The following is a 16,088-nucleotide window of genomic DNA, read 5'->3' as shown; positions in this document are numbered from 1 at the left end:
ATAATTTATAAAGAGTGAAAATGTGCAAGTGATCTGAAAGATGCCCATTAGATCTGAATAATAATAAGATACAAAGTACTTCCCTAGCTCAATGGGGTATAAAAAAGGTAATCTAGATTCTAGCTTTCAAGCTCAATTAAGGGCAATGAAAAATAGTATTCTTACTGCTACTTTGTTAAGTGTAAGTAGATACTCCAGAATTAAGGTAGGAAACAGCTCCTCTTACACAGAAGTTTTGACTGAGAATCTCACACTTCCTCAGTAAAGAAACCACTACTATTTCCTGTTCTTCCTAATTTTCAGGTACTCCAGCTTATCCCAACAAGACTTTTTTCTGAGAAGGAAAGAAAAGGAATTTAAACAGAAGATGCTTACAGACAAGACCACATATCTTTCCCATCACACAAGACCAGTGCTGTTTGGAACCAAGAGCTACCCACAAACGTTTTCTAAGACTGAGGCATCCCAAATGACAGAGATTTGACACAGGAAATTCTGTGCCAAATACCTATGTCTGTGCAAGGATCTGTTACTGTGGTAAGCATGGGAGAGAATGGAACTGAAGTGTATTGTATTCTGTTAATCCTGAGCCAGAAGGGCAGCACGAGGTTGCAATTATCTTCAGAAGTTAAACTTTTATCAAAAGAACAACCTTCTGGATCAGACTAAAAATGAGTAGACATTTATTCATCTCTCCCTCTAACAGAATGCCACACTAGTGTTTACTCTTTTTTGCTCTTTGACTCATGATTTAAATTAAAATATCAATGTAATTACTGAGACTCGGTTTTGGTATTTAAAATCCCTCCCAAAATTGACTGTGCCATTTTTTAGCTCTCACACTTTATCTTAAAATGGAAACAATAGCATCTTCCCACGTTTTAACTGCATGTGTATCTGCAGGGTCTGAGTGCTAAATATTCAGCACTAAAACACAAGTAACCACTCATGTCAGCTGGGAGCAGCAGAAGCCTCTAACTCAGCCAGAGCAGAACTGCCCCCAGAGAAGTGCAAGAGTCACTGGGAGCCACAGCTGGGAGAAAGGAATCAGATTGAGCTGGACCTCTTCATCAGCAGATCTGCTCTTCAAGAGAGCTCTTCTGCAGTAGAGCTTCTACCAAATATTCCTAACACTGCATATACTTCTGCAATTTATATAATTCTGAAAAAAAAAAAAAAAAAAAAAAAAATCCTCAGAGATTTTACATATTTGGTCCTTCTGGAAGGAGAATATAAAACTGAAAATCAATCCCAGATAAATGATTTTGCTCCCCTAAAAGGACTCCACCACTTACAATAGTCCATAGAAATATGTTGGTCAGTATGGTTTATCCATACCCATGTGTACAGTTTATCAAGTTGCTTTCCATAAGAAAATTCATCTTATTTTGTGTTTTCCCTAGGCTAAGAGCTTTCACATGCACAATTACAGGGCTGAGCTGACTCACCAAACTTCATTAACCTGTAATGAGTTTTTTATATGTCCCAGCCCTCAGTAATGCCCAGCAGAACTTCCTAGGAAGAGACCACAGTCCATGGTGTTAGTCCTCAGGATCTCACACCACTAAATTTCAGAGGCCTATTGCTAATTATGAAAACCTCAAAGCTACTCAAGAGGAACAGAAACATCTTTCACAGAAAAAAATGTTTAGGGAAGTTAAATACATGGCTATTAGGAGGCTTACAATAATGGGAAACGAGTAAAGGTGATTGTTACTGCAGTAACATAAAAAATCTATGTCTTGAAATTTTTATATGTTCCACTGCTACAAGATAATGCCTGGGAACAGTCTCAAAAGAGAAGCAGAGAACTTTCAAGGTCAAAAGAGAAACAGAGGAACTTTTAAGGTCATAACAAGTAGAAAACACTGGAAAACAACTCTTGTCCTGAATGTTTAAAATCAAATATTTTTTTTCACTAAGAATGAAAAAGCATATTACCCTTTTTAAAAAGTTACGAAGTACTGAACATGTACAACTAACTAGTGAGTTAAAAGTAGCAGCAAAAACTTCCTTCTTCAACCTTATTTTTAAATAAGGACACCAAGTGGGCAGCAGGGAAGGATTCTGCAATATCTTTAAAGGGTAGAGCTACAAAAACTTTGTGACTCACAACTCACCAAATTACAGTACAGAAATAAAAAAGAAAGCTTATGATTCAGACAGCAATTAGCAGCTTAGAAAATGCAGAAGAGAAAATTACTCAAATACCACAGTCACTCTAGGCCTTGAAAATAAGGACAAGAACTTTTAAATCACTGCACAAAATTTACACGAAGCCTACAGTGAAGACATTTTTAAAAAGGAAACATTTATAGAAAGAAATCTTCCATCAGTTATAGATAAGAGATTTTACACTGCAAAAAAAAGTCTGCTTCCTAGATATAGTACAGGCAAGAGCTTCAGAAAAATAAACGATCCTTTCACTGATCAATGGTATCAATTTTTTTGCTGTCAGACAATAAAATCAGATTTCAAAGTATTTTTTCCAGAATCAATATTTAAATGCAAACTAATACCATTATTCATGGAAAGTATGATGCAAAAGCCTTTTTTAACAAAATAATTAAAAAAAAAAATCTACTAAGGAATGTACTTGTCATTAAGTCTTCCTCTGTAACAACATCAACAGGAACAGGAAAGTACATTGTTCAATCTTGCAATTCAAGAGATGTGAAATTCAGCATTCAGCTCTGCACCTGAGGCTGAGAAGATACACACACAGTTCATTTGAATACTGGATTTCAGTCCTCAGCACAGAGACGAGGGAGTAAATCAAGGCTTGATCTGGATGCTTGCCTTATTTAAGAGAAGCTACACAAATATCCTTTCATTGCAAGGTAACAGCTCCCTCAAGGCCTTTCACAGACAGGACGCAGAATAGCCAGACAGATAGAAAAAGGCTATGTCAGTAAGGAAATTAATAAAAAAATTCCTGCAAGCTATCTCTCATGGCTTTTTAGGGCAAACCAAGATACTTTGTTAAAATTAATCTAAAGAGCACACTTGTACCTGTAAAACTTTGTTTAGTTTTCCTATAGAGTTCACTCATTGTCCCTGAGGTGAACTGTAGGTCTCCCAAATCTTTAACCCCCAAGCTGTTCCTAGCAATCATGAAAAGCACTAAGCACATCAACTGAAGAAGAGATGATGTTAAGCGTGTAGACAACTAATATATTCCTAAACTCATAGTGTTATTTCCAAGAATGTGTGGGTGTTTGTTGGACAGGAAAAACATTTCCCACTCAGTCCTTATCTACACTTCTTGATGTACTCTTTCTTCTACCTCATGCACCATCTTGGGTCCTAGGATTATGCACAGAGGCAGCAGGGGTCTTTCTTAGGTTGGCTATGAGCTGCTTACCACAGCCAACCATCAGTGACTAAAAAAAAAAACAAAAAAAAACCCAAATAATACACTGTTTAAATATTTTTAATAAAAGACCTTCAAGATACTGTGCCATGTGCACTCAGCTCCTAGCAGCTGACAATACTCCCTTGGTTTATTCCATCTGATGACAGAATTATGTAACATTTTCCTGAGAGCAGATGTTTCTCCAGTATCTTAATGGGTTTTTGTATGGTCCCTAAGGTGGCCAGGGGAACATAACATAACTCCATTATATGAAACAAAATAAGAAGGATTCTTTTGAGGGTGTAGTATTAGACCTGAAAAATATATTTAATTAAAAGGACACTCTGGGATACACAAAACATTCAGATTTTCAGTGGGAACTTTGTAAGGGGTTAAAATAAAAAGACAAATCTACTTAGCTTCAAGAAAATTACAATTAGAGATCAGAGGAATTTAGTAGGATGGTTAAATCTATATAGACTTCAAAAGATTCTCAGCAGAAAAACACAGGAAAAAACTAATGAAGAAAAATAGCAACTGTGATATAGACAGCAAAAATCAAATTGGATTCCAGAATGTCATTGTTAGCTTAATGATTTGTTGTACAGTGCATGCAGAGAAGAAGTCCTTTTGAATATAAAGGGCCTAACATTTAGCTCAAAGCTGTTGTAATTGGATCACATCTGTGCTACATTCTCCCTTCTGCTCTAGTGCAATAGGGGCATAAATTCACCTCATTCTGGTTCTTGTACCTGCTTTTTAGTTGTATGCTAATAATTATTGAATCAAAACTGGAGCTTGGCGTTTACAGAATTTAAAGGATCCTGAGGAACCTGAGGAGCTTGGAGTTTAAAGAGCGATGTGATGATAATTCTGTGAACATGTTAGAGATTTATTGCTATGAACTATAGGGGGGCTGGGGGAAATTGGCAGTTGGATGACAGTCAAGAAAGGAGTCCATCTAAAGAGTCAAAGACAAAGTCAAGAAAAAGTGATACTGCTGCAAGCAAAATATCTTATTAAAAATACTTCAAGACTGCTATCCAATAAAGAGGCAAAAAGGACATAGTATACAATGGGGAAAAAAAGATTTTGTTTGGCAAACTTTACATCAAAATTTGAGAAAACCACAATGGTTTCATTGCAAAAGCTATCATGAGGACTCCTCTACAGCTATTCCTCTGGGACATACAGCCATTACTGTATGTCATACCATTCAACATGACTGCAGCCATGAAACAAAACCATGATTGCTATTTCTGTCTTATCAAAATTCATAACCAGCTTTTCTTTTAAGTTCACAGTTCATGTGATTTCAGTTCATCTTACTGTAGGCCAAGCACACTACCTGGAACAAATTATTTGGTTGTCTGAATTTCAATTTACACACAAGACCACCTAATTTCCAACCACTAAACCTTAAAGTAGCAGTATGCTAACATCAGTATTGGTCAACTCAAATCATGTTTGATGTTGTTTTTTTTTTTTTTTAATGGTCTGCCAACAATGTTAAATGCTGTGTACTTTGCATGTTCTGTACCAATCACACAGAGCTTCTGTACATAGAGGTAAAATGAGATAAACAAAAAGCAGCATAATAGTAAAAGGTGTGGCAAGATGCAAGGAAAAGAGATCCAAAATCCTGCAAAGTGATCTGTATCTTCAGCTGCTAGACAGCTGAAAATAGTAATAAGCCAAATTTATTCCTGGTACCTGAAATCAATCCAACATATTTAATACACTGAGGTAAAAGGCCACTGAAAACCAAATTATGCCAGATTTGCATCCACAAGCAGATCAGATGTAATAAACACTTAGAATGGAAATTTCCACCCTTCAGTAGCAGCATAGAGCAGTATACTGACATCTCAGCACAACAGAAGAAAATGAAGTTCATCAGATCTGCATAGGAATATGTACACAATGCAGTCATGAGAATTTTAAATGTTTGAAAAAAAAAAAAAAAGAAAAAAATTGTGTCAGTTTTCAATTCTCCAGGCTGAACAGACCGAGTTCCCTCAGCTTTTCCTTATATTGTAGATGCTGCACTCCCCTGCTCATCTTAGTGGCTCAGCACTAGACTCTCTCCAGTAGTCCCTTGTCCTTCATTAACTGGGGAGCCTAGAACTGAATGAAATATTCTAGATGGGACCTCACCAGGGCAGAATACAGGGCAATCTCACCTAGCTGCTTGCCATACTCTTCTCGGTGCAACCAAGGATTACACTGGCCTTCTTGGCCACAAGGGCATATTGCTGGCTCATGGCCATCCTATTGTCTGTCAAGATTCCCAGGTCTTTTTCCACAGAGCTGCTACCTAGGATATCAGTCCCAAACCTGTACTAGTGCATGGGGTTGTTCTCCCCTAGGTGACAGGCCTTGTGGAACCTCAAGCAATTTCTCTCTGCCCAATTCTCCAGCCTGTACAGGTCCCATTGGATGGCAGCACAGACCTCTGCTCTGTCAGCCAACCCTCCCACTTTTGTATCCTCAGCAAACTCACTAAGGGTGCACTCTATCCCTTCATCCACGTCACTGATTAATACATTGAACAGAACTGGACACAGTACTGACCCCTGGAGAACACCACTTGTTTCTTATGTTCAGCTAGACCCTACACCACTGTTGACAACCTTCTGAGCCCTGCCTTTGAACCAGTTTTTCATCCAGCCCACTATCCATTCATCTAACCCACACTTCCTAAGTTTACCTATGAGGATGCTGTGGGAGATAGTGACAAAATCCAAACTGAAGTCAAGAAAGACAACATGCACTGACCCCTGATCTATCGAGTCATGTAAATGTAGAGGGCTACCAGATTAGTCAGACATGACTTCCCTTCTGTGAATCCTTGGTTGACTACTATTAACTTTCTTAACTTTCTCTTGATTTTCTTTCCTCCATATTTATATGCATGTATATACATAAAATATATTTTTCCTCCCACCAAATTCTCGTATATATAGAGAAGCTAAAGCCTAGAAAGTACCCTTACTTTTGACAATACAATATTACCGACCATGGAGAATTCTGATTCAATGTAAGAGCCCTGAAGTACCCCATAAATCCATAGCATAATTGTGTGTGAGCTCTATAGAAATGTCAGTCAGATGAATCCTGAAGAAGTTAACAGAGAAACGCTCTCAAATGTGCTATTGGAAGTTTTGAAGCATTAAAAAACCTGTAAACCATTCTACCAAAAACCTGTTATGCTTGCATTATGATAACAAGAACAATAATAGGTGTGCAGTCTTTGAGGCTGTTTGGCAAACTACAAGATACTTAGGTATTATTTCCTCTAAATGATAAATCTGAAGTAATGTGTTGTAGGCTAGTTATAGCAGAGACAAAAACAAAGCAATTTGAGTTTAATGTTCTCTGTTTTCCACCCGAGTCCATTAACAAAGAACATCCGGGGGAAGAGGCAATGGACTCTACCTGGGGAAAAAAAGAACAAAAAAAAACCCAAAAAAAAACAAAAAAACAAAAAAACAAAAAAACAAAAACAAACAAAAAAAAAAAAACAAAAAAAAAAAAAGAAAAAAAGTTATATGGGGAAATGCAGCAATATTAAACATTAAATAAAATAAAGAAATATTTTTATTTCATTGTTTTGCATTTTCAAAACACCACACATCATGAAATAATTAATCTTCACTCTTGCCTCCTCAAATTCTTTGGGGGTTTTGATTTTTACTTTATAAGCACAGAACAGAGATATAATGAGGACAATATCTAGTGGAAAGGTTGGAAATGGGTCTCAGATCATGAATTTTCAAGACAACATAAAAGATTTAGCAACACAAATCCCATTGAATGTCATCCCCTTTCACTGACAATCCACTGACAGACAATCCACTACACTGAGGGGTGTCTAGCTCATAGATATTCAGCTGACTTATTCTGGGCATGTCTTTTTGGATGCTAAAAGTTTTGCAATAAAAGCAAGTCACTTTACCCTTGTGACTGCGTGTTATATTTCTGTTTCAGATACTACTTTATTTATAATACTAGCCTTAATAAATCATGCATGTCACAAAATACAGTGCAACTGAACAGCCATCTCTGACAGCTTTGGTCAAGTGCCCTGGGCCATTAACACTGCAAATGAATTTAGAAGTTACTAAAATCTGCCTGCCATGAAAGATGAAGCCTCACATCTAATGAACACTGGTTGTTTACATAACTGAAGAGTACTACAGAAAGATATACAATCAATTTATACTCTATGGTTCTTCAGTTTCTAATTCCTCTTGCCCTTTTGTCAGTTGCTCTGCAGCCAGAGGTGAATCTGCTGTGTCCAGCACTTGTGTCCAGTTCTGGGCCCCTCAGTTCAGGAAGGAGATTGAGGTCCTGGAGCAGGTCCAGAGAAGAGCAAGGAGGCTGTGAAGGGATCCAGCACAAGTCCTGTGAGGAAGGGCTGAGGGAGCTGGGGGTGTTCAGCCTGGAGAAGAGGAGGCTCAGGGGAGACCTCATTACTCTCTACAACTCCCTGAAAGGAGGGTGTAGCCAGGGGGGGGTTGGGCTCTTTCCCAGGCAACTCTCAGCAAGACAAGAGGGCACGGTCTCAAGTTGTGCCAGGGGAGGTTTAGGTTGGACATGAGAAAGAATTTCTTTAAGGAGAGGGTGATCAGACATTGGAATGGGCTGCCCCAGGAAGTAGTGGATTCTCCATCCCTGGAGATATTTAAAAAGAGACTGGATGTGGCACTCAGTGCCATGGTCTGGTAACTGCAGAGGTAGTGGATCAAGGGTTGGACTTGATGATCTCTGAGGTCCCTTCCAACCCAGCTGATTCTATGATTCTATGATCACAGCTGTCAGTGAGAGACAAGCCTGAAGAATCTTCTTATAGGTCCTGTCTGCAGCATTATTTAGAAGTTGTTTATATAATAATACAAATTATACCAAGATTAAAATTAGATTGCTGTCTTTTTCAGATATTTCCCACTGCATGAAACTTTACTGTAATGACTTCCTCTCCCAGTCTGTCAGTGTACAGCGTGCAGTATAAAACTATACAATCAGCTGTAGAAACCAGAAAATAACTTTCCACCACTCCTTTTCCCAGAATTAAATCTTCTCTATCAAAGCTTTTTATCATTTCTATGAGCAGGTATTGTAGTCTGGAATTGTTGATTCAGCTTAATTACATTTTTTTGGGAAGCCAGATGCAGAAACCTGTCCTTCCAAGACTGAACACCTCACTGCAAATGTTTAATGTGAGACAACTTTATTGTTAGCCAGTTTTACCCATTTAGATCTTTAACAGATCTTATTCTTACACACGATCTTTTTCAGGTAGTACAGAGAATTCAGTCTGTATCTCCCATATTCCATACAGGCTTTGAAATGACTTTATTTCTCTTCAATATTATTAATGGAAATTGTTTCCCACTAGCTCTTGTTGTAGAAGGAAAATATCCCAAGATAAAAATTAATGCATTAATGACTTTAATTATAATTCCTAAGCAAACAGGCCTAATTTGACTCACTGTACATATTCATTTCAGATTAATTCAGACCCAACACAATAAAGAATTTAATCCTCTCAAATGAAGTTACCACTGTGCCAATATGATACTATGAACTCAATCCTATATTATTTTCTGGTCTGCACGTTGAAGGCATTTTAAGTATAATAACCAAACTTCTATTGCCTTGAATGGTTTTGAGGCTACCAAACATAAATCCTTGTGTTTGACAGCAACACTAATTTTCTATCTAATCCTCCATTCCTAAAATCATTGTTATCAATGACATATTTCAGCTGAAGTTCACTAAGAAATTTTTAAACTTAAAAAAAAAATAAATTTAACATTGCCATTTCTGTTGTTCAGACATTAATCTATGTGGTTCTTGAAAACCTGGATTCAGAAGACAAAATTCCTTTATTGCCACTAACTCTTAGCAGCATATCAGTACTCGAGTGACAACAAGGAAAGAAAAAAGAAAAGAGCAACAAGTCCTGAAATAGACTTTCTGGAGTTTTAGACTGAGAAAAAGAAGTGAAGCTTCCACATTGTATTAAAGCTCAACTTGGAAGCTCTGCAAATGTAAGTTCACTCCTTTCAAGCACACTTTTCAACAGTTTAGCACTTTTCTCCCAGATATTATCATTCATCAGAGCTTTTTCAAAACAGTAAGGGATTCATGCAAGTAATGAGTTGTATTTTGGACTTATGTGGAAGTACAAAGACTAGTAAAAGCTTAGTAGGAATCTTCCTATTGAATGTGAATTGCTTATTACACCCCCCAAAAAAAATATTACTTTACATCTCTGAAGCAGTAGTAGTATACAATTCATAAGTAGCCAATTTCAAAAGAATTTCTGCAGAAAGACGAACAATTATATTAGATGTAGCCTATGGGAATTTCAGAAAAATTACAGAATATGAGTGCTTTTCTCTTCAGATTGCTTTTAATCAGGTATTAAGAAAAAAAATGTTGTAAAACAAACACAGAGAGTTCAGAACAAAATTTTGCTCTAAGAATTCCCACACATATTTGACAGTCATATTTTCAATTTGAATAGCATTCAAAACACATCTATATTGGTATCAGTTCCTTTGCTCTTTGCTTCAAAAGAATAAAAAATTTGTTTTCACCATGCATACTATTCCCTTTCTTTCCTACGTCTTTTCTTGTTTCGAAACCTTTATACAGAATTTCACTACTTCCTGGTCATTTGTCTTTGATAATAAAAATCCTCTACTGATATTTTCATTTTTTCTGTATATGTACACATTTTTTGTACTTTAAGATTTATTCTTTGCAAGACATCCCAAAAAAATCAGGACTGAGCCATTTCCACATAAAATTTCTCATAAATTTCAAACACTAAAAGTCTGTTTCCTGGGGCCCTCCAACAGCTCTCAGAGGAGGTCATACAGAACTGCATGAAAACTATGAAATGATGTCATATCATTAATGAATAACTTACATAAAAGTCTAAATCCCTCAGCTTCTAAAGATTGCTCTAGTGATTATGTTACACTTAATTTTAAAACAGTGATTTTCTGCCCTTTCCTTCCACTTTCTTGTGCCTTCTTTTGGTGAAATATCTCCTACTTAACAGCAATTTATTATGAATGAGACTATAGAGGTTTAAAATTACTAATGCAAATCAAGTAACTTGATAGCTTCAGAGTAATATTATAAACAATAATATTACAAAGAGTAATATTTTTTTCTAATTGCCTAATACATTCTCTTGAGTAACTTTCAAACATTTAATACACAATGCTATCATCGCATAATATAATCATAATGGTACCATTTAATTACAATTTATTTGAATGACTAGTCACCAGCTTCATGTTTTAAAATAACGAGAACATTTTACAAGCTGAAATGTACTATCTGCCTATCAACTCTTTAGTATGAAGGCAAATTTGCTTTAGTATGAAGGCAAATTGCAAGACACGTAGCTAACACTTACATTAAGTTATTGCCTTTAAAAACATTTCCTGCTGCTTTTGCTACCTCTGTGATAGACTAGCAAAAAATGAAGTTTGCTACATACCTACAGATGATGCAAAGAGAACTTTGCCCCAAGAATGATTTATTCAAAGTATTCCTTTTTTTCAGAGCCTATGCCACTCATAACCTCAATTGCTGGCATTAACCCAGTAAAAATGAGTCATCTAAAATCTGAAGGCTATCAACTGCATTTTTATTGATATGTTAAAAATAAAGGACTCTGCAGCCAAAAACAGAGTTGTTTCAATTAAATCTTCACTTTCATTAAATGAGAGAAGAGCAGAACATAGAGCACCATCTAAGAGAAATAAAGGAAAAATGTCATATTCAATCCTTCCATACTTATAATTTAAGCTGTCACTCTCTCTCAGATATGTGCATCTATGCTTGTTATTGCACAATCGAGTCTGAATATTTTGTCACATGCTCCTCATGTCCCTGTTTCTGCATGCAAATAAGAAAGCCCAGAGCACTGCAGATCAGCATTTGTTGCCTACATCTCCTTTCTGGCAGGTCCCTTTCCCTTCTATATGTGCATCCTCTTCATAATCACATCTGTGACGGGGCAGGCACCAAGGAACTGTCAGCAAGTTTCTTGCTAAGAGATAATAATGTTGGTAGCCTTGTTTTGAAACCCAGGTGCAAATGCTATTCAGAGCAAAACTTTACCACAGTCACTAAGGAAACAAAGGATCACATTTTACTTATTTATCCAAAAACATGCATCTGAGAGAGAATGAGTTTCCATAATATCACACAGTGGTGACAGCTCTCCGTAACAGACTTATGCCTAAAATCTTACTTGAGTTATTTGCTGAAAGTTAATCTCTTTGAACCTAATACTAGTCAGCCTAATTGTTATTCAAGCAGCTTTTAAAACCTACAGTAAAACAAAGGCACATATCTACTATCATATCTACTAAAACTCTTTCCAAAGCTATTCAAATATTAATTGATAATAAACCTCTCACTGCTGGTGAATGTGACTTCAGTGCTTACCCTTTCATGTCCTTTTGCTATGAAAATGCCTTTCCTACTACAAATTATTATTAATTTATTAATGGGTGAACAGATGGCAAATTAAAGTAATTTAAATATCTGAAACAGTTAGGTCCATAATCATTTTATATTGTTTTATTGTCGATTTCTCATTCCTATAAAGGAGGCTGTAGTATTACAAAACAGCTTGTTGTCTTGCGTTCTCCACTAGTAATCCAGAATATATCCAACTTTTAGCCATGAGTATAAGCTCTTTTAATAAATTTGCCAGTTCCATATAATAAATAAATAAATCTGCCAACTTCTGTATACCACCAAAAATCTTTAGTAGACTCCAGAAATCTACCATAAATTTATTCTTCTAGGGCCTTCTTATTAGAAATAAGGTTTCTCCTGACATTTTTTTCAGACAGAAAAATTCTGCATGGACCATTACTTTGACAGGATAACCTTGCTTATTGTGCCTGTGTGACATACAAGGACAATCAGAACTGTTGTTTTGCTATTGATCTTTGCTCTGATTAATCAACAGACTTTGATAGATTTTTTTGCCCATGCTTTTCATATCCAAAGAAAAGTTGCTCCATGCTAAGGCACATGGAAATAGTGGAGGTAGTTGGTGGCAACCGACATGGTTTCACCAAGGGCAAGCTGTACCTGGCAGATTTGGTAGCCTTTTATGATGGGGTCACAGCATTTGTGTACAAGGGGTGAGAAACTGATGTCATCTACCTGGTCTTTTGCAAAGCATTTGACACTGTCACACATGATGTCCTGGTTTTTAAATAGGAAAGATGTGGACTTGATGGAAGGACCATTTGGTGGATAAGGAATGGGCTGGATGGTTGAACTCAAAGAGTTGTGGTCAATGGTTTGATGTCCAAAATGACATCAAATGAGAGCAGTGACAAGTGGGGTTCCTTAAGGTTCAAAACTGGATTGGTGTTGTTTAATATCTTTGTTGAGACAAAGGGTTCCCCCTCCCTGGAAGTGTTCCAGGCCAGTCTGGATGGGGCCTTGAGCAACCTGGTCTGCTGGGAGGTGACAGGGGTATTGGAACTAGATGACATTTATGGTCCCTTCCAACCCAAACCATTCTATGATTTTATGAAGAAAAGGTCAATTAAAGCATGATGGCTAGTGGCTGATGTGTTAGCTATAGCTGTTCAAATAGTGTGTACTTAACCACAGATATTTTGGTGTGAATTAATTTAGTGGGATAAATAAAAGTGAAGTCTTTGCCCTCAAAAGCTAACTGCAATGTGTGGCAAAGTAGCCAAATAGTGGCTACTCATTGTGAGTACATATAGTACCTGTCTGAGATGAATGAGAATCTCTTTTGATAGCTTTGATAATTCTCTGATTTTCTCTTTGCTAGTTATTTAGACATGGGAAACCAAACATAGTCACATTCTCCTTTGTAGCATCATTGACTCTAATACCTGGCATCTATGCTTTTGCCATATTTTACTTCAAAAGATAAGGGCATTATACACATGGAAAGCTTCTAAAAAGCTTCCTTTATGTTTTTTCCTTGAAGATCAAATCAAGCTGATTTTCAAATATGCTTCTTGAAGGAAATGATAGAAGAAAATCACCTCATTAGAGTAATAGATTCTTCCCTTAAGAAAAACTAGCATGTCTGTTGTTCTAATGAACCAGTCTTCTGAGATTACTGTAATGACAAACAAAATCTCAGAAAAGTCTAGAGGAACCATGACTGGAGTCTGAATTAGCAGAAACCCACAAGTTTTAGCAGATCCAATGTCTTGTAGAATTTGCCTACACTCATTGTGTTTTCACAGAGCACTCCACAATCTGCAGTTCTGGAGAGTTTGTGAGACCAAGAAGCAGCAATTTGCACATTATTTTTCTCCTCCTGACTTCAGATCCAGCCACAACCATAAATACTAAACGTAGGGCAAGTGGGAAGATTATAGTTACTAGGACTCCTTAAAGTAAAGGATTAGGGGAAAAAATCCTTTTATTTTGCTTATAGTTCCTCCCTTCCCTCTCCTCCAAGTCACCTGTGCTCATTTCTAACCTACATTACTGCTACAATGGGGAGTGGTGAATTACAACATAAATATTTCACTGCATTCCTCTGGTTGCAAGTGTAAAACATCAGTTTTGTTAAACCAGTGTAAAAAGTGTAAAAACCCAATTTGTTAGTAGGGACATTCAAGGTGGCATCTTACCTCTAAGGATAGAAGATATCTGTCATTTCCATTAGATACAAGCCAATTACTAGAGTTTCCGATATACCCATTCCAGTCAAATCACTCTGGTTATATGGAAAGAATAATTGAAGGGAAGAGAGAGGTGTAAAGATGGAAAAAAAAAAAAAAAAAAAAAAAAAAAAAGAACTCCAGTCCTAGAATCTGCATATTTAAATTCTTAAGGCATCTGCACAAATGCCATACTTTCCAATATTTTTAAAAATTGTTTGAATTCTCAAATTATCTTGCCAAATTTCATAGGCAGGAGAGAAGGGAAATTTAATCCTAAGGAGACAATTTGTTTAAGCTGTGTACCTTGAAAACCTGGCTTTAAAAGCAGTAGTGGCAGAAGAAAAATAAAAGCTTTCAGAGTTTTACACAAGTACACTGATTCAGAAGTAGTCCAGTCAAAATACAAAGAATGTGGTAACATTCTATGATCATCCAACAGATTGCTTTCTTGGAAAAAAATCAACACTGTTCTTTGGTTCTTTAATAAACAGTTTCTACAGCAGTGTCCTTCTAAAAGATCATCTCTGCAACACAAACAAAACTTACTTTCAGAAACTTCTGTTATAACAGTTTTGAGAACAAAGAGCTCATCCTCCAGGAGGCTTCTATCTCCAAAATTGTTGCCAAAGAAAACCAGCTGTGACTCCTCCCTGCTGTTGTCAAGGGCCCTGCTATAAGCTGATTACTGGTCATATTATAGAATGATAATTCTTGCAGAGTCCTGCTGCATATTGAGGAAAAGAGTTGGGCTTTTGCAAATTGCTCCATCTTTGCCAGGGTTTAATTTCAGCTGAAGTAGCATTAGATCAACATGAAGGGCTTTCAAAAATCTCTTCAAAAACATGCAGCAGTACCTCATATTTTATCTTGCTTCCTGCTCTCACTAAAGCTCCAGAACTCCTGCAATTTACCATGTCTTTTCCTTGTCCACCTTCCATGCTGATTCTTGATTTCTGCCATCAGTTCCTATTGCTCTGAAATTGGGGGTATAATTATAAAACTCTCCAAGGTGACTCCCTTCTTGTGAGTTCAACAGTGTCATGAAATAGTAATGAAACACGGCATTTATATTCAGACACAAATTGTGCTATGCTGTATTGTGCTCTGTGTCTTTCCTGTCTACCATGAGCAAGGTAGCTAGATTAAAACTTGATTTAAATTGACCAAGCAATTTATACATGTACCTTTTTTCATGGTGAAAACAAAAAGCTGTTTCCAGAACCTGTTGAAACAATTGAGAAGAAATCCAGCCATCCTGCACCCTGGTAACATTCTGAAAAAGATAATTATCTTTACAAAAAGAATCAGTGTTTTCTGTATGTCATGACATCTATGACAACTTTCCATATTGTTCTAAAGACTAAAAACTTGCCCATTCTCACCATCCTCCTACCAGTAACAATATTTTCCCAAGCCTTCATGTTTCACAAGTTCTTCCCCAGAAATATAAATGCAGCATAAATTCATTAGAAGTCTGGAGCCAATATAGCTAAATGTAATTAAAAAACAAACAAACAAGCAACAAAAAACCACACAAAACAAACAAAAAAAAACCAACAAAAAACCAACAACAGAATCCATACACAAACAAAAAAAACCCCAAAATTTCATCCTTTTTGAATAACTGCAGTTTAATGGATTTATATTGAAGGGAAATCATATATTGCAGCATTCCCAATGTTCACGCTCTGAATTATTTTAAGAACTCATATAATATTTTCTGTTTCTATCCCCCTTTTGAGGCATAATCTGTTTAATATTAGAAAGCATTTTGTTTTCATTAACTCTCTCCATAGCACCATACCACCCTCCAGTTAGATCTTTGATATGATGTCTTTATTACTGTAGTAACAGTCTCTTTCAAGAAATACCTTTAAGAAATTAGTGCCCTGATTTGCCATTAGAAAGCAGATAATGTTGTCTATAAAAGGGTGGCTTACCACCTGGGACCACTCATGATTTGCCATAGATTTATATATGTTGTCCTTCTTTAACACAAAGATAATGCCTGCTTGTATTTC

Source organism: Heliangelus exortis, chromosome 2 (assembly GCF_036169615.1).
Source record: "Heliangelus exortis chromosome 2, bHelExo1.hap1, whole genome shotgun sequence".
In the NCBI taxonomy this organism is placed as follows: Eukaryota; Metazoa; Chordata; class Aves; order Apodiformes; family Trochilidae; genus Heliangelus; species Heliangelus exortis.
This window is presented reverse-complemented; position numbering follows the sequence as displayed.